Genomic DNA, 18,666 nt, shown 5'->3' on the forward strand with positions numbered 1-18,666 from the left:
GACAACCACACCATATGCCAAATGCTCTTTGCCGATTGGACCGAGAAGGACATCCTGCTACAGCCAAAGCTAAAGGAACTAAGGAATGAACACTGCACTTGCTTCTGATAGAGGGGAAAAAAAATCCTGAAGCTTTGGACTATAGCTAGGGCTTCGTGAATAATAGATGATCTGGAACCACCTACCACCCCCAAAAGTGGACAGTGCTGCTCCTGTCCATAAGCCAGTCTGCCTGCCTGTCCAACCTGGACCCCATGGGCCACTCCAAAGAGTGCTGCTTTACCTTCTGTTGGCCAGGCGCTGGCATCATGCAGAGCCCAGATATCACCACACCCTGTCTGTACCCAGGACCCCTGCACAATCATTCTTCAATACTGTGGCCCAAGTTCAGCCTAGCCTACCCATGCCCTGGGTGGTTACCCAGCTGAGCTGATCCAAAGGGTCTCCCTTGGAACAGAGTTCTGTTTCAGATGGGCCACAGCGGCAACATTCAGGGCAAGTTCCTTCCTCACTCTCACTCAGCCCCGACCCTGTCCTCATGATTCCTTGTCCCTCCTTCTATCCTTCAACTTCCTCTCTGCCACATACACACACTACAGGGTTGAGGCTCCCAGCACCTTGCTTGACCCACCTCTCCCTGCAGTGGACCACAGTCTGGAAATAAACATAATGTATAGGCATCCCAGAGCTCCAGGGGTCAGGGGCCACCCCTCACTGTCTGCCTCAGAGGTATTGGTAGGCTTCCGCAGCACCTGACATTACATGAGGCCCATGACACCAAAAATTCCAGGGCATGGGGGTTGTGATGAGAGGGAAGGATGCTGAGGTGAAAGGCTGCTTCCCATTCTAAGGCCCAGCCAGGCCCCAGCCAGACAGGAGGTCGGCTCTCTAAAGTGGGAAGAGGGTACTGGCTGAGGTTCTCTGAGGGCTGGCACGTGGGCCATCTTGAAACCACAGCATTTTCCCCTAACACACCCAAACATTCAAGCAGCTTGGGAGTTCCAAGCTGTCAGCTTGGCAGAGTCCCATCTACCACAAAACGGGGATTTGGACAAGGGAGGGGGAACCTGGGCTCCTGGCTGGGGCCACCAACCCTAAAGGTAGAGTTCTACCCCCTTCACCTGCCTTGGGCCCCAGTGTGGGGGAGATTTTACACAGTGCCTCATGTCTAAGGGACAGCCTCATGGCTTCCACATTGCCTTTAGACAACAGCTGTTAGCCTTTTACATATCAGCTTGGTCAGAAGTTTTTTTATAAGCAGAAAAAAAGTTGAAGTAAAATTGTGCTAATATTTTTAAAAAGTGAAAAGACAACCCACGGAATGGGAGAAAATATTTGCGAATCATATATCTGATAAGGGTTTAATATGCAACATACCTAAGAACTCCTACAGCTCAACCTAAAACAAACAACTCAATTAACAAATGAGCAAAGTACTTGAATAGACATTTATCCAAAGAAGATATACAAATGGTCAGTACTTGCATTAAAAATGCTCAATGTCATTAGTCATTAGGAAATACAACTCAAAACCACAATGAGATACCGCTTCACACCTACAAGGATGGCTATAAAAAGAAAACGGAATTAACCAGTATTGGCATGGATACGGAGAGACTGGAACCCTCATCCCCTGCTGGTGGGAATGTAAAATGGTGCTGTCCCTGTGGAAAGTAGTTTCTCAAAAAGTTACACATAGAATTATCCATGACCCAGCAATTCCACTCCTGATATATATACATACACAAAAGAATTGAAAAGAAGGATTCAAACAGACACTTGTAAGCCAGGGTTCATTGCAGCTTTATTTACAATAGCTGGAAGGTAGAAATAATCCAAGTGTCTATCAGCAAATAAATGGATAAACAAAATGTGGTAGCTACATACAATAGAATATTCAGCCATGAAATGGTATGAAGTTCTAATACTACAGTTCTGACATCAAGTTCTGATATGCTACAACGTGGATGAACCTCGAAAGAAGCCAGTCACAGTGGGACAGATATTGTGTGAAATATAGGAATATATATGAAGTCATATATTCCTATATTCCATATATTCATACGATTTCTAAAATAGATGAATTCATAGGGGCAGAAAGCGCATGAGTTTATCAGGGGCTGGAGGAAGGAGGAATGGGACATTTTGGCTTGATGGATATGGAGTTTCTGTTTGGGGTGATGGAAAAGTTTTGGAAATAGATCATGGTAGTAGTCACACAACATTTTCAATAATTAATGTCACTGAGCCATACACTTAAAAATGGTTAAAATGGCATATTTTGTGTTGTATATATTTTACCACATTTTTTTTAAAAAGCACAACTAATTAAAACTGTTCTTGTCAACCCTCCACTAAATCTCTCAGCATCTTCTTATCTGCCTTTGAGTCCAGTGACCTAATGTTGCCGACCTCTCTCCCAACTGCTTGAAGCCTTTTCCCTCCGTGTTGTATACTTGCCAATACCTGTGGATAAACACACACCAACCAGCACTCTATGCTGGCCAACCACTACTGTGGTGACAAAAACTGCTGAGGTAGTACGTAGGGCATTAGGGGAAAGACTTTAAAAGGAGTACAAAAATATGTTTGTGTTGTAAGTATGTATATATAAAAAGTACATTGAAGAAAGTTTCTAGAAAGCATGGGTAAACCTTATTTGATAGCTCTAGACACTTATACAGGGAGATGAGCTTTCTCCTGGATCTCCTCCGTCAGGGGTTAGAACAAAGCTGTGGCATCTCAACTTCCACTGGTGGATTATCCCCCAAGTATTAGGCCATGAAGGCTGGGTCTCCTTAAAAGATTTGGACCAGCCCTTATTGTCCTAATCCCTTAATGTCCTCTTTGCTCATACTCTCTTGTTTTGTTTTGCTAAGTTTGGCAGAATGTCTGACTCCTTGGCCTTTTCACTGTCATCTTGAAGCTTCAGGGTATTCCTGTGTGGGCCAGAACTTTGTTTTATAAAGTGAGAGTTTGGAACCTAATAAATCCCCCCTTTCTGTTCTTGTTCCACAGGTCTGCCAACATGTCAAGGAAAAGGGGAACTCCAATTGCTTTTTTGCTTTAGAGGCCTAGATGCATTTTTACATACATTTGTAAAAAAGTCAGATTCTTAAATCTACTGAGTATAAAATCATGTACCATAGTGGTTAAGAGTTGGGGCATTGGTGTTCAACATTGGTTTCAACATATGTTCAACATTGGCTCTGTCTCTACTGTAGTGACTTGGACAAGTAGGCCTTCCACCCCTGCAAGCACTGATTTTTTTAATCTCCAAAGTGGCATGTAATAACACCTCCTTCAGAGGATTATGATGATGTCTAAATGAGGGAAAGTATGAAAAGGTACCTCACACAGTGGCCAACACAGGCTCAAAGGGGTTAACTCCTTAGTTACTTTATTTGTTGTAGAGCATCCATGAAAGCCCATAGGCCTCCTGCATGAGATTTCCCCCAATGAACAGCCCACAATTTCTCCTTTCTCTACACTCTGAAAACACTTCATGAAAATATAATTGATGATATAGCCATGTACCCAAACTTTGGTCAAATAAACTCTAAGTCCTCTGAGAGGAGGTAGTAATGTCGTGCACTGTTGCCATTCTTAGAATCTGATGAAATGGGCCCTAAGAAACACTTGTGAAATTGAAAGATTGAGAAGCAATTTGGGGCCCTGCAAAAAGCACTGGACTTCTTGCCAAAAGAAGTTGAGGTTCCAGTCCTGGTTTTCATATGTGCAAGCTTTGTGACACTGGATAAGAAATTTGAACGTAACTCTGATAATCAGTCTACATGGGTGTAATAGGTGGCCCAACTGCAACAAATGAAATGTTTGTGTTACCTGCCCCCCTACCAAATTCATGTTGAAATCTTAACCCCTAATATGAAGGCATTAGAAGGGGAGACTTTGAGGAGATACTTAGGTCATGAGGCTAGAGCCCTGTTTCTGCCCCATGAGGACACAATGAGAAGCTGGCAGTTTGCTACCCAGAAGAGAGTTCTCATTAGGACCTGAACAGGTTGGCACCTTGATCTCAGATTTTCAGCCTCTAGAACCGTGAGAGATAAATTTCTACTGTTTATAAGCTACCCAACTTATGGTATTTCATTGTATCTACCCAGTCTAAGACTAACCTACTCTCAAGACAGAATTGCAGTGAGATTCAGTGTGACACCATACGTGTGACTATGCCTGGTAATTCCTAAAGTACTGCAAACATAACCCTATCTAGATTCCTGCATTGCTGTTTTAAGTCTACATAAGTAACCAAGGTCTCCTCCTGTTGTCTTTATTCTAGGTTGCTGATAAATGCTTTTTGGTTCTGGAACTAAAAAGGGGCAGAAAAGAAGGAAAAAGAACTTGTTGGATGTCAATCACTTACAATGAGGCTGTTGTCAACCAATTAACAAGTCACACCTAAAGTTAAAGCCCATTTGCATTGTACTGCAAGGATTAGGAAATTGATAGATTTTTTAATGGTAAACTCTTAAGTACACAAAGGCTTATGCTCAAAACTCCCATTAGCAATAATGCAAGCTATATGCCTGTTAGGCCCATGGAGAGATGAGAGTTGAATGTGATCCATAATCTATCTTACTTAATGTCATCAGTTTCCCTATAGCCCCTTCAAACAATCAGACGCCAGTGAAATGCCCTATAATAGATTTAATAGCCTTGGTTTTAGGAGAATACAGATAGTCGATTTCAGTGACACTTTTCAACATGAGAAGCCTATACATATTTTAAAATCTTGATGTACCTGTGCACATTTATTTTTTGTTGGTTAAAAAAAGCAATCCTTTAATGATGAGAAGGTAATTAAAGAGAATAACATACAAGAGTATATCAGCTCAAATATTTCCCCTAATAACTTGGATTTTCCCCCTTCCTTTTATTATGTAAAAATGATTACATTTGTTGAGCCTTTTATAAATTAGAAAATCTTTCAGGTTGCCTTTGGTTTGTAAGAAATGAACAAACCAAAAGGAAAGGGACATTGATCTTTTGTATTTCCTTCAAAATAATTACTGAAGGCACCCTTTGGATAGTCATGCAACACTGTGCTTGGTTAGAATTTTCCCAATTACAGAAGCACAAACACTATCTCTTCCTTATTCCTTTTTTTTTTTTTTTAAAGATCTTATTTATTTGAGAAAGAGAAAGAGCACGAGTGGGGTGGGGTGGGGCAGGAATGAAAGAGAGGGAGAAGCAGACTTCCTGCTGAGCAGGGAGCCCAACACAAAGCTCCATCCCAGGACCCTTGAGATCATGATCTGAGCCAAAGGCAGGTGCTTAACTGACTGAGACACCCCGGTTTGGTTAAGCATGGAACTTATGGTGTGAGAGATGGAGCCATGTGGCTCCCCAGGCTCCCCAAGCTAGTTCCCTTTAAAGCAGACTCAGATTGAGCTAGTAAATTTCAGGGTGTTCTTCTTTCTTTAAATCTCTTGATATTTCAGTCCATCTCACATTCTATTACCACACAGAATGTAAAAAATCTATGATAGCTGGGACTATGCCCTATATTTCCTCATATTGTAGGTACAGGGACCATATTTCCAGAACAAAAAAACCTAGACACGTACATTTATAAAGAAAATTTTTTAAAAATCTAAAGTTGGCCTTTTCTCTCCAAATCTGGGAGTATTGTATCTAATGGATGCATTCTAGCAAAATGTATTCTACATTACATACATAGAACACACCTGAGTTGATTGATGGGTTGATTGCTTATCCTGTTTAGAACAGAGATTATAAACTGATAGACTGAAGCCCATATATGGCCCTTGGTGATTTTTTGTTGTTATTCTGCACTTTAAAAAACAAGTAAGTCTCAATTGGTTGCCAACATTTAAAAATTGCTGATTTCACATAAAAGTCCAGCTACTCTTGAGAAATTTGAAGATCTAAAAAGACTGGGTTGTTAGAAATCAGCTCAAGAGCTAAAGTCTCCCAAAATGGGGAAATCTGAAAAAAAAAACAAAACAAAACAAAAAAAAACGGGGGGGGGGGAATCTAATACAACTGGAAATGCAAAGAAGGCCATATTTCCAGTATAATGAGGAACAGGAAAGAAAGCTGCTGCACAGAAAGGGACGACAAGGAAACGCATGTCTGTACCTTGGCACATGGAGGAGACACCTACACCTCTATTGATCTCCTTCTCCACTTGCCAAAGGATAGTGTGATTATAAATTACAAAAATATATATATTTATATATATGTATATTTTTTAATTTTTAGTTTTATTTTTATACAATGAAAGGATGTCACTTGGTAGAACTATATTATTGTTGGTAGAACACAGATCAAAATGTGTCTAAAATAGTTTGAAAAACAGTATTTCAACTGATTAAACAATCTGATTAATTCTGAGTTGCCACACAACACTCTATATGGATTATAAATGAAGAATTAGAATATGAGGCAATGAAAACAAAATTTACATTAACCATAACCTTTTAAAAATTAAACTATCTTTTAAATATCACTTTTCTTTTTTTTAAGATTTGTGAGAGAAAGAAATGACGACCAAGAAGGGCAGAGGTAGAGGGAGAATCTCAGACTCTGAGCTGAGTGCAGAGCCTGAGGCAGGGCTCAATCCCATGATCCTGAAATTATGACCTGAGCCAAAACTAAGAATTGGATGCTTTCACCGACTGAGCCACATAGGCACCCCTAAACCATCACTTTTCTTTTATGCATCAGGAATATGCTTTCCTGTTCATCATAAGCTTCAGTTTGTTAGCAAACAGACATTATACCCTCCTGCCAGCTGGACTCCCCTTCCTCAGGATGCACCCAGCTCTGTGCTTTTTCTATAGCTCCATAAGCAGCCTTGTATTATATACAGTCATGTTGTAAGTCTATCTCCTTCACTGGATTAACAGTTTCTATGTGGCACAAACATTGTGTTTGTAACCCACACAGTGAGTATTCAAAACACATTTTTATATTTCAAACTAATTTCCCCCCAAACGGGTGAGAAGTAAAACAAATATTTGTAGCAACTATAATTGTTGTTTCATTTCAAGTAAAATAAGTAAAAAACAAAATAAAAACTTAATAGATAAGTAATTTTTTAAAAATACAGATATAGTAGAGATCTTTTACCTCTTTTTTTTATTTTATTTTATTTATTTATTCATGAGAGACACAAACACACAGAGAGAGAGGCAGAGACACAGGCAGAAGGAGAAGCAGGCTCCATGCAAGGAACCTGATGTGGGACTCAATCCCAGGTCTCCAGGATCACACCCTGGGCTGCTGGCGGAGCTAAACCACTGTGCCACCGCCACCGGGGCTGCCCTAGATAAGTAATCTTTGATAAGAAATTTACTGAATGCTTACTTTGTGGCACATACCATGCTAAATGCTTATAAATTAGCTCTCAAAATTCTCAAAACAATCAATCAGATATATGGTACTTTAATTATAGAAAGAAAACTGACAATTAGGGATTAAACCATGCATTCAAATATTTGCTGAGCACCTAACACATAGCACACTGAACTATCAGTTGGGGATATAGCAGAGAACTGACTTTGCCTTTTGTGGAACTTATTTTCTAGTGGAACTTGCTAAGATCACATATGTGATATATCAACATTCTAGATTTATAAATCATTTTATACATATGATAAGCTTGGACAATGTGAGTTCATCTCTTAAAGGCCCATTCTCAGAATTGACAAAAATTTGAGATGAGGAGCTGAGGCTCAGACCCTCATGCCCTCCTGAAGATTAAAGTAACGTTAAAAGGTCGCTCTACCTTTGCTGGCAGCATTGAACCTGGGAGGATCTGATCTTTAAAACTTCCAGTAAACAGAAAATATTCTCAAGAGAAGATTTATAAATAATAAAAGGAATCAGAAATAAGATACTATGGACTATGGTATTAAAGAAATAAAACAGAGTTAAGACTGCATCTTTTTAAGTTAGATATTTTTCTCTCTTGTATATAAACCTCGGTTAAGAGCAGGGTGAAGCCACAGTAGAATAGAAGTCAGGGCACGGAATGGAGTTTGGCCTCTTGACCTCTAAGTGGGATGGGAAAGTCTAGGGGAAGGATGAACTTCCAGGCACTATCACAATTCATGCTGCAAAGCTGTGGTCCCTAGCTATTATGCCATTTTGAATTTTATTTACTTCTCTGGACCTGGACACACAAGGAGTCACCCTGCTCAAAAAATGCAGGAAGAATGGGGGATCCCTGGGTGGCTCAGCAGTTTGGCCCCTGCCTTTGCCTCAGGGCGTGATCCTGGAGACCAGGGATCCAGTCCCACATCGGGCTCCCTGCATGGAGCCTGCTTCTCCCTCTGCCTGTGTCTCTGGCTCTCTCTCTCTCTCTCTCTCTGTGTCTCTCGTGAATAAATAAATAAAATCTTTTAAAAAATAAAGATGACTATAAACAACATGCAGCCCCTCTATTTTCATGAACAGCACAACAGATCACAGTAAACCGAGTTTATACTCCACCATCAAGTGTGGTTCTCCCAAAGTGTGGTTCACTTTGTGATGGGCTATTAAGAATATCTTCAAATCCAATAGTCTCATCATTACCTCTCAAATTATCTAGTGAAAGGTTTGAGCTTGGAAGAAATTGAAGACACTGAACCCGCTGCACTGCCTTGAATTCCATTTGTAATTTTAGTGGAGCAAATAGACCCTGGATGTTTCTTAGTGTAGAAAAATTCATTTTATCTTGGTTGAGCTGGAAATTTTTTCTGTTAATTCAAGAGGATGACTGGGCAATAATAGCTCATTTTTCACACAAGGAAAACCTTTTCGAAGATCATGCTGTTCAAAAGGTCCACTTGCTGAAAGTTCAGTAACTGGAATACTGTCCTTTAGCTGAGATCCAAATCCTCTGGCATTCATCTTCACTTGCTCTGTGAACAGCCTTTCATCCCTGTTACTGTCAGCCGGCCCCGCCACTCACTTCCGTTTCAAGAAGGTTTAATATTAATTCACCCAACAAATATTCTTTTTTTTTTAATACCTTCTACTTGCCAGATAATATTCTAAACTCTGAAGACAAAGCAGCTAACAAAACAAATACCCTGGCTCTTAAGGAGATTACATTTTAGAAGAAGGAGACTAATAAAATATATAGTATGGCAGGCAGTGGGGAGAAAAGCTAGGAGAGAGATATAAAATACTAGAGTATCTCACTGTCCTTAGGGTCACATGGGGGTTTTGTGTATGAGGGATGATCTGAGAGTTTCTGCTTCTTGACATAAACAGTGACATAGGCAAAATGGAATTGGAATGCTAGATGGTGGTGATAAGACCCTTCTGGTGGGCGGGGGTCTCTTCTCAAGAGCTTACAGAGTCCTAGGCTTCCCTCTTCAATGCTTATGTGAGGGGTAGGGAAGGAATGTTCTTAGCTGAAGTTCAGGTTTTACCAGAGATCCATCACTTTTCCTGCTGATGGAGGCCGAGAGGCTAGGGGACAGATTAGTTTAACTTTGAACCTTTGTTTCAAGAAATGAAAGCTGGTAGATATGAGCAAGAAACAAGAGACAATATATTCAGAGTTGTCTTAGAAGTCTCAGAACTTCTAAGAAAAAAAAAATGATAGAAATTAAAAACTCAGTGCAAAAGGAGATTGGATACAGAATTTAAGAAGTTTTGGACTCCTTGTCTATAAGTAAAAGTTTTATTAAATCTCCTTCCAGAAATACATCTTTCATTGAACACTACTTTACAGTTTACAAAGGGCCTTCACATACTAAAATCTATGCTACGTGTTTTTAGATTTATTAATCTAGGATTTGTTTTCCTGATAGGAGACTGAAATAATCTCTAGGCATGGACTACCACTGAGGCCATTCTCTTTAAAGTAGAGAAGAGAAAGTTACTCATGACCAAATTTACTAATGATTACTACAGCACACTCTTCAGCATGATGGACATAGTACTTACTACTCCTGAATTTGGTTGGTTCTTTGCAGTTTCCACTGCATTCCTTTGGGATATTTCCTTTGCAAAATTTCCGATCTTTTGTTTTTTCTCCCTCAGAATGATTTTGAGGGTCTAATGAAGACAGGGTTCTTCAGTAGGTTAAGTGGGAAGATCCAATTTCAGCATGACCTAGGAGGCTCCATAAATAACTTTCTCTTTTTACTGTGTTAATAAGGTCAAAGCTTTCTAGCATAACGTAACAGGCTAATTTTTTTCTCATTCTATCACTATTCTTCCCAAGTCTACTCTCAGTACAAACACACAAGACAACTCACAATTTTCCCAAGTTATATGAACACGTACCAGGCTCTTAGGCCACCATGCTTCTGTACAGACAACTCCCCCTGACCCTTTCATTGTTCCTCTCTTTCTTTTTCAATGCTCCTCACTAACCTCCTCTCACCTAAAATCCCCTGGTGAGAAAAACTCAACTGGTTTTTCAAGAAATGGGCAGAAGCCATGAACAGATATTTCTTCAAAAAGAACTACACGTGGCCAACAGGCATGTGAAAAGATGCTCCACATCACTCAGCATCAGGGAAATATAAATCAAAACCAAGACGAGATACCACCTCACACCAGTCAGAATGACAAAAATTAACTTAGGAAACAACAGATGTTGGGGAGGACATGGGGAAAGGGGAACCCTCTTGCACTGTTAGTGGGAATGGAAACTGGTGCTGCCACTCTGGAAGACAGTGTGGAAGTTCTTCAAAAAGTTAAAAATAGAGCTACCTATGACCCAGTAATTGCACTACTTGGTATTTTTCCAAAGGATACAAACATAGTGATTCAAAGGGGCAAATGTAGCCCAACGTTTATAACAGCAATGCCCAAAATAGCAAACTATGGAGAGAGCTCAGATGTCCATTGACAGATATGTATAACGGAATATTACTCAGCCATCAAAATGAATGAAATCTTGCTATTTGCAGATGTGGATGGAACTAGAGGGTATTATGCCAAGCAAAATAAGTCAGAGAAAGACAAATGTCACATGATTTCATTCATATGGGGAATTTTAAAAACAAAACAGATGCACATAGGGGAAGGGAAGGAAAAATAAAACAGGGCAAAATCAGAGAAGGAGACAAACCATAAAAGACTCTTTTTTTTTTAAAGATTTATTTATTTATTATTTATTTATTCATTCATGAGTGAGTGAGTGAGTGAGTGACAGAGAGAGAGAGAGAGAGAGAGAGAAACAGGCAGAGGGAGTAGCAGGCTCTATGCAGGGAGCCTGACATGGGATTCAATCCTGGGTCCCCAGGATCATGCCCTGGGCTGAAGGCAGTGCTAAACCGTTGAGCCACCGATGCCCACTATAAGAAATTCTTAACTATAGGAAACAAACAGGGTTGCTGGAGAGGATGGGGTTGGGGGGATGGGACACCTGGGTGATAGGCATTAAGGAGGACACTTGATGTAAATGAGCACTTGGTGTTATATGTAACTGATGAATCACTAAATTCTACTTCTGAAACTAGTAATACACTATATGTTAATTAAATTGAATGTTTTAAAAAAACTCAACGGGTTTTTTAAGACCCTCTTCAAATTGGGCATCTGACTACCCAAAGCTTTCTCTGACATTTATGCACCTTGTGCTACAAATATTCATTTCTGTATCAAGCTGTGGCTGTCATGTGATGAGTGTTCAATAAATTCTTGGTGAAAAAATGGTACAGAAAGTCTGGGAAAACACTGGGTGGGGATAGGGTAGAGAGAATCAAGCTTAAAAGGTCACTGTAGAGCAACCTTTACTCCTGGACCCAGAAACAACACACTTAGGAAATTTACCTATATAAATAATTGGGAATGTGCTCAAAGATTTAGCTACAAGGCTCACACTTCATTGCTGTTTTAATAGCAAAATCCAGGACACAATTTTAATCCTTCAACTGGACTTTAGCTAAATAAACACGTAATGGAATACTAAGTACCCATTTAATACATATATGGAAAATATTTAGTAGCATGTCACGATATTTTATTCAAGAAAAAAAGGCTGTTCAAGGAAAAAAGCCGTTCAGTCTGCTTACATTTAAGGCTATACATTGTCAACAATGGTTTCCTTGGTGTGGGATTTCAATCCTTTTCTTCTTTCTGATTCTGAAAAACAAAACAAAACAAAACTTTGTACAAAAATACTAATTGTTTTTGTGATTTAAAAAGGAGCACTTTGTTTTCAAAGGAGAGAGTCCTGTCCTTTCATGGTCCAACTGCCCTTTGGAGCTCTAGCTCTTCTGAGATGCCATTCATAGTCCCAGCATTCCAGGGTGCCCAAGGGAAAGGGCTGCCCAGGTATTTTAGCCTCATTTCACAAAATAGAGGCTTGGAAGGGAAAAACAGCTGCTCCAGTGCTGACTAAAAAGCCCAAACAGTCCCCAAGACTTGATGATGTTAGAAAACTTGCATTAGTATGTTTCACTATTCAAGATAAATTCCTCTCAAAAATTTGCATTGACCCCGAAGCCATTTGCCATGGAAGGAGTCTGTCCCATCCAAGAAAAAATCCAAAAGTCAGCATATTTCTTCCTACCCTCATTTACATTTATTTGGACCCTCCTGAGCCAGAAGCCACCCCCCCTTCTGCCCCCAGCACACACACACACACACACACACACACTCTCTCTCTCTCTCTCTCTCTTTTACTGGGCTGTAGTTCCACCAAAAGAGGCCCAGTCCTAGCCAGGAAAGAGGGCCAGGCCTGTAGGGCTGGCTGCAAGCCTGAGGTGCTGGGTCCCTCTGGAGGGGGTGGCAGACAGGCCAGCTGTGAACCGGGTGACTTGACTTCCTCCTTCCCGGAGGTCCCTGCCCACATCACTGTCATCAGGTCTCCGAGGAAGTCAAGTCACATTCTGGCCTCAGAGCTTCTGGGAGGAAAAAGCGGGTGAGGTGGCAAGAGCCCTTGCACGCTTCCAAAGGACAGGGCCCCCTAGCTCGCCTTCTGTCACTAATTAGATGGAGATGGGGGTAAGTGATCTTCCCCTTGAGTGGACTAAATCTCTCATCTGTCCGAGAGGGTACTGACCTAAAATGACTGCGTCCCCTCTGCAGTGTTAGAAGGGGGAGGGGGGGTGCCCAGATGTCCCCGGGGACGCTGCAAAAAGAAGAGACAATTAACAGGTACTGAGGATCCTCGAGGTGCCAGCACCCGTGCAAACACGGTCTTATTTAATCCTCCAACAACTCTCTTACGTTAGGTGTCCTGGATCCCAGCATATGGTTTGAAAGTAGGGGCAGAAGGTCTGCGAAACGCTTTCCGACTTTGCTCACTGCGTGATACGCACGGAGAAAAATACCTCGACGACACCTTGGGCCAAAGCGAGCAGCAGCCAGAAGCAGAGCAGCCCCCGCTGCCCCAGAGGAGGGGCTCCGCCTCGCAGTTCCCTCGTCCCACCTGTTACCTGGAATGCAAACCGGGGGCTGATCCGAGAGACACGGGACGTCGCTGTGTCCAGACAGAGCTGGATTTGCTGCCTTCTGTGTGACTTCAAGCACGTAACTTGACGTTTTGGGGCCTGTGTCCTCACCTCTAAGTGACTAATGCTGGCACGCACGTCGCTAGGACAGGGACAGGAGCCACGAACCCGACCGAAGGTGCGTCGGCGAGGATGCGCGCAGAGAGCGCGTCCCCCCCCCCCCGGGCTCCCGGGCGGCCCCGGCGCAGGCGCAGACGCAGGCGCAGGCGCGGGCCGCGGGGGGAGGGGCGCGGGGGCGGCGGGAGGCTGCGGCGGCCCCGGGAGCTTCCCGGCTTCCGCGCCGACTTCTGCGGACGCGGGCGGCTGCGTCACCGTCCGAAAGCGCGGCCGGCGGGGGCGGGGGCGGGGGCGGGGGCGGGGCGCGGCGCCCGGCAGCCCGCGTGCTCTAACCGAAAGTCGGGGCCCGGACTTCCCCGCCGCCGCCGCGCCCGCCGCCCCCGCTCCCCGCTCCCCACCCCCCACCCCCCACTCCTGCCGGCGGAGTCCCCGGGGCCGCGCGCGGGGGCGCCCTGCAGCGGGGCGAGGCCGTCTTGGCCCGGGCTTGGGGCCCCCCGGAGCCCCGCCGGCCCGGCCGCGCCGTCTGGCCCCACGGTTCCCTAGGGAGGAGGAAAGTTGGCCCCGGTGGCAGCCCTCCCCCGCCTCTTTCCACCCCGGCCCCCGCCCGACTCGCCCGGTTGCACAATTCCTGCCGTGGAATTGCCGCGTGACTCGGACGGAGCCCAGAAATGTTTCCCAGGTTGCCTCCGCCGAGAAAGCAGCGGCCGGTGTCCCACGCTGACCCCGGCGCCCTCAGTCCTGTTTCTCCGCGAGGCTGGGGCGCCCTTTACCACGCAGAGCAGAGCGTGCCCTTTGCAAAGAAAGACCAGCCCGCGAGCCCTGTAGGTTGACTGCGATCGCCACGTTTCTTATCACCCCCCTCCCCTAGCGCCCCCCCCCCCCGCGGTGTGTATTTTCAGACAAAAAAAAAAAAAAAAGAAAAGGTGTTTCAATCCACTTGGAGAATTCAGGACCCGGTTTTGAAGGAGGATGAGGAGCGAACGCGTGAAGAAGTGGAGGCACAGGTTTGAGCTCCCCAAGAATCAGCGTTGTAGGCGCTGGTGGCACGTAGTAGGCACGGATTGCATAGGGAACGAATGAGCAGTTGCAGGAGGGATTCGGATAGCTGCCTGTAGACCAAAGCTTTCATTTTGCAGATGAGGAAATTTAGAGGTTAAAGTCATTGCCCGGGGTCACCTAGCTAATTCATGTGGAAAGCAAGAATAGAGTTTGGCTCTCCTTTCAACTTGAAATACTCTGATTTTGAGATGGGTGTATTTGGCCCTCTGTGGGAAAATAAAACCCCTTCGGGAGTAACCTCTGCAAATCCTTACTTTATGCCCTCTTCCTACCCATCTAAAACAAGCAGGACAAAGCAACGACTCCCAAACACCATACATGCATGTGACAGGCTGAATTGGACAATGCCAAGGCAAGACGTTTGCAAGGCATTTTTTGGCTTATTCCCCCACCTCGCCCCATAAGATAATCACAAAACAGGCAAATAATAAGGATAAAGAAAGAAACAATAGTGCTTCTTCAAAATGGTATGGAAGGGGATCCCTGGGTGGCGCAGCAGTTTGGTGCCTGCCTTTGGCCCAGGGCGCGATCCTGGAGATCCGGGATCGAATCCCACGTCAGGCTCCCGGTGCATGGAGCCTGCTTCTCCCTCTGTCTATGTCTCTGCCTCTCTCTGTGTGTGTGACTATCATAAATAAATAAAAAATTTTTTAAAAATGGTATGGAAGAAAAAAAAATGGTATGGAAGATACCATTTGCCATGAGCCTTACTTTCGTCAGTAGTGTTTGGTGTTTTGCATGGGAACTGCTAGACTTATGAGTAACTGTCAGGGTTGCTCTGAGACTGGTCAGATACTTTGCTCAGGCTCAGAATAGATTTGTAGCTCATCTTTCAGAACAGACAAGCTGCAATCTGTGGGAACACAGGGGACTTCAATGACAGTCGCGCAGATGGCTGGACAGCTTGTTGTCTTTGAAGTTTCAAGGCTGACCAAGTATACCAAATGTCTAATTTAGGGAACAGAATTGCCAAACAAGTAGATGTTAAGGTCGAAGGAATCAAAACTCTTAAGTGGTAATCATGAATAAAATTTCATTCTTTTGTGGGTTGTTAACAATGGTTTCCACAATGATGGTTATGATGTAGTTAGAACAATAACATCCAAGTACGAATTCTTCTCCAAGAAGATGGGGGGTGGTTTCCAGTGATAGAACAGCAGGTCAAATTATGAAATGTCTCCATTTTGTGGGTCAACCAGATACACTCTCAACTGAGGCAATCTTTTTATTTTTTAACTCTGTTATCTCTACCCTGTCTCTACTTGGGATATCTTGAAGGTGAGAATGAATACAAAATTGCTAGAAAGATTTGAAATTCTAGGCAGCTAAGGTATAATATGTCAATTTCGGTTTGATAATCCTACATAGTGTTCATGAAATCAAAGCATCCCTTCCTATGTTTTCCCACACTGCAATTTCCAGTTTGCCATCATACCAGGCTACTGAACCTGAACTTTAGAAACACAAAAGTGTTGGCCCTTTTATTGCACTGTTTTGTTGCTTGAGAAAAGGCATCTGATCAAAGCTATCTTTTCCAACTGAGATCTTAAGAATAACAACCTATTTGGATGCAAGTGATACTTTTTAATATATATTTTATTCAACACCATTGTATCATGTTGAATTTTTTGCAAAGAAAATACCTAAGAACAATTTTGATTGTTATCAACGTTAATTAAGTTAATTGTAAGATATTTATCAGTCATAGTGTAGCATTTTGGAATTTGAGGAGGGTTCTTTAGAAAAAAATGTGATTATTCTCCTTCATTTTATCGATGAGAAACTATTGAAAGTTGAATAGAAAGGCTATTGAAGTTAAACGATATATGGAGTTCTTGACACAGTCAAAATCAGAGCTGAGGATTCTGATTTGCCATGTGTTTTACAAAATCATGATCACAGACTTCATTTCATGAGTGTGTGGCTCTGCATAAGGCATGGTGCTTGGAACTGGGGGTTATGAAAAGGTATAAGGAGTTCTCAAATATCCTATAGTCTAATTGGTGATATAGGACAATGTTTCTCAAACTTTTATGTCCATAGGAATCACCAAACTATCTTGCTAAAATGCAGTTTCTGATTTATTGGTTCTTGGGTGGACCTGCTTTGCCACCAAGGAGATGCCAATTCTGCTGGTCCACAGACAACACTTTCAGTAGCAAAGTGTAGGACATATAAATATAAAGGTAATGAATAGTCTAGCAAACTAAGAGAAACAAAAAGAATAATCAAATCTCCTTAGCCTGTCTGAATGGATGTTACAAAGCTCATGCTCCTTACTTCTAGGAATGTCCCTCAGACACTCAGAGCATATTTACTGTTACAAAACAGTAACCTATTTTTGTCTCTGAGAGCCCAGCATACAAGAAATAAGGAAGTAGCGGGGCAAGAAGAAAGAAAGGAGAAAAGCAACGGCAAGAAATACCTTCAAAGGAATAGAGACACCATAAAAATTTTTTTGAGAAAATGTAAATGCGTGGCAGCCAAGATATCAATACTTCTGGAGAGTATCAATGAGAATGTAGTAGAATCATTAAATACAATGATTTGGAGCCTAGAAGTCTTAATTCAAGTTCTGGTAGGTCATTTAGTACCTACATAAAGATATGATCTTTAGGCATACGTGTAACCTGTTTAGCTTCAGTTTCCGTATAAGGAAAAAAAAAGAGAGAGAGCTCATACCTCCAATCTCCCTCCATTGAATAATTAAATATTAAAGCATTGACACAGATATGTTGAAGAATGTACAGAGCTTCACAGTGTAGCTTAAGTTTGGAAATTCAGCAATTTTATTAAAACCAATGCAGTAACAAGTAATTCCAATCTTACACAAACTATTTCAGAGAATAGAAAAAGTAGGTACCTTCTGTGACTAATTTTATGACGCTGTTATAACCTAGCTGCAAAACCTAATTAAGATAATGCATACATGAAAGGAAAATAAAAGGCTCATAATCACTCATTAGCATAACTACTAAAATGCATGACCAAGTCGGGTATTTCTCAGAAACGGAGGCTAGTTTAACATTAGAAAATCAATTAATGTAATGAATGTGATTAACAGATTAGAGGAGAAAAATCATATATATGCTCATCTCAATTTCGGAGAAATAAAGCCTACATCAAATATTATGCTTAATGGTGAGATACTGAAAGTATTCCATTAGAGATAAGAAACAAAACAGAATTGCATGACATAATCACTACTATTTAATGTTATATTGGAAGTCCTACCCAGTATTTTGGGTTTTTAAAAAAAATTTTCCCCAGCCATTCTTTTTGTTTTACCTTGGCATTTTTTTGGTATGAAAAATACACACACACACACACACACACACACACACACACACACATACACTCTCCCATTAAAACACACACACTCATTAGACAGAATGGAACAAAACTCATTATTTGCAAGTGATTTGATTGAAAATGAAGACGAACTAAAAGAACTTAAAGATAAATGATAAGACTTCATAAGAGAGGTTACCAAGATTGTAGCATTCAAAATCAGTATTACTATGGTAGGCAGAATAAAGCCCTCTCCCTTACAGAGATGTCCAGATCTTAATCCCTGATACCTGTGAATTTTTGCTTTAGATGTCAAAATGAGCACTGGGTATTGTATGAGACTCATGAATCACTGCCCTCTTCCTCTGAAACCAATAATACATTAAATGTGAATTAATTGAATTTAAATAAGAATTTTAAAAATGACTTTGTAGATGTGATTACATTAATATAAAATCAAATTATCCTAGATTATCTGGGTGAGCCCAATGTAATCACAAGAGTCCTTAAAACTAAGTCAGTCAACCTGTTTTTGCTGGCTTTGAAGGGAGAGAAAAGGAGCTATAAGCCAAGGCATGTGGGCACCTCTAGAAACTGGAAAAGGACAAGGAAACAGATTCTCCCCTGGAGACTCCAGAGCAGCAAAGCCTTTCTAAAAGTTTGATTTTAAGCCCAGTGGAATCAATTTTGGACTTCTGAACTACAGAACTGTGAGGTAATAAATTTCTGTTGTTCTATACCACTAAGTTTGTGGCAACTGGTTACAGCAGCCTTATAATTATATAATTACAAAGTAACTGATTTC

General features: G+C 41.9%; 1 protein-coding gene and 1 pseudogene across 4 annotated transcripts in view; both read right to left on the reverse strand.

The window, feature by feature from the left end:
* Nucleotides 1-13,576, reverse strand: part of JAK1 (Janus kinase 1) — a 156,105-nt gene extending 142,529 nt beyond the window's left edge. For 2 of the 4 annotated variants that reach the window (XM_072820623.1, XM_072820626.1), the window contains exons 1-2: nt 13,506-13,576; nt 12,012-12,081 (exon numbers count right to left, since the gene is read on the reverse strand). The gene's annotated coding sequence lies outside the window, so the exon portion shown is untranslated. Of the gene's footprint in view, nt 1-12,011; nt 12,082-13,003; nt 13,073-13,379; nt 13,451-13,505 lie in introns of those variants that run through there. The other 2 variants (XM_072820621.1, XM_072820625.1) reach the window with 2 other exon arrangements.
* On the reverse strand, nt 7,120-12,013 carry LOC140630444 (proteasome maturation protein pseudogene; annotated as a pseudogene).
* Nucleotides 13,577-18,666: the final 5,090 nt, after the last annotated feature.

This window comes from Canis lupus, chromosome 3 (assembly GCF_048164855.1).
Source record: "Canis lupus baileyi chromosome 3, mCanLup2.hap1, whole genome shotgun sequence".
In the NCBI taxonomy this organism is placed as follows: Eukaryota; Metazoa; Chordata; class Mammalia; order Carnivora; family Canidae; genus Canis; species Canis lupus.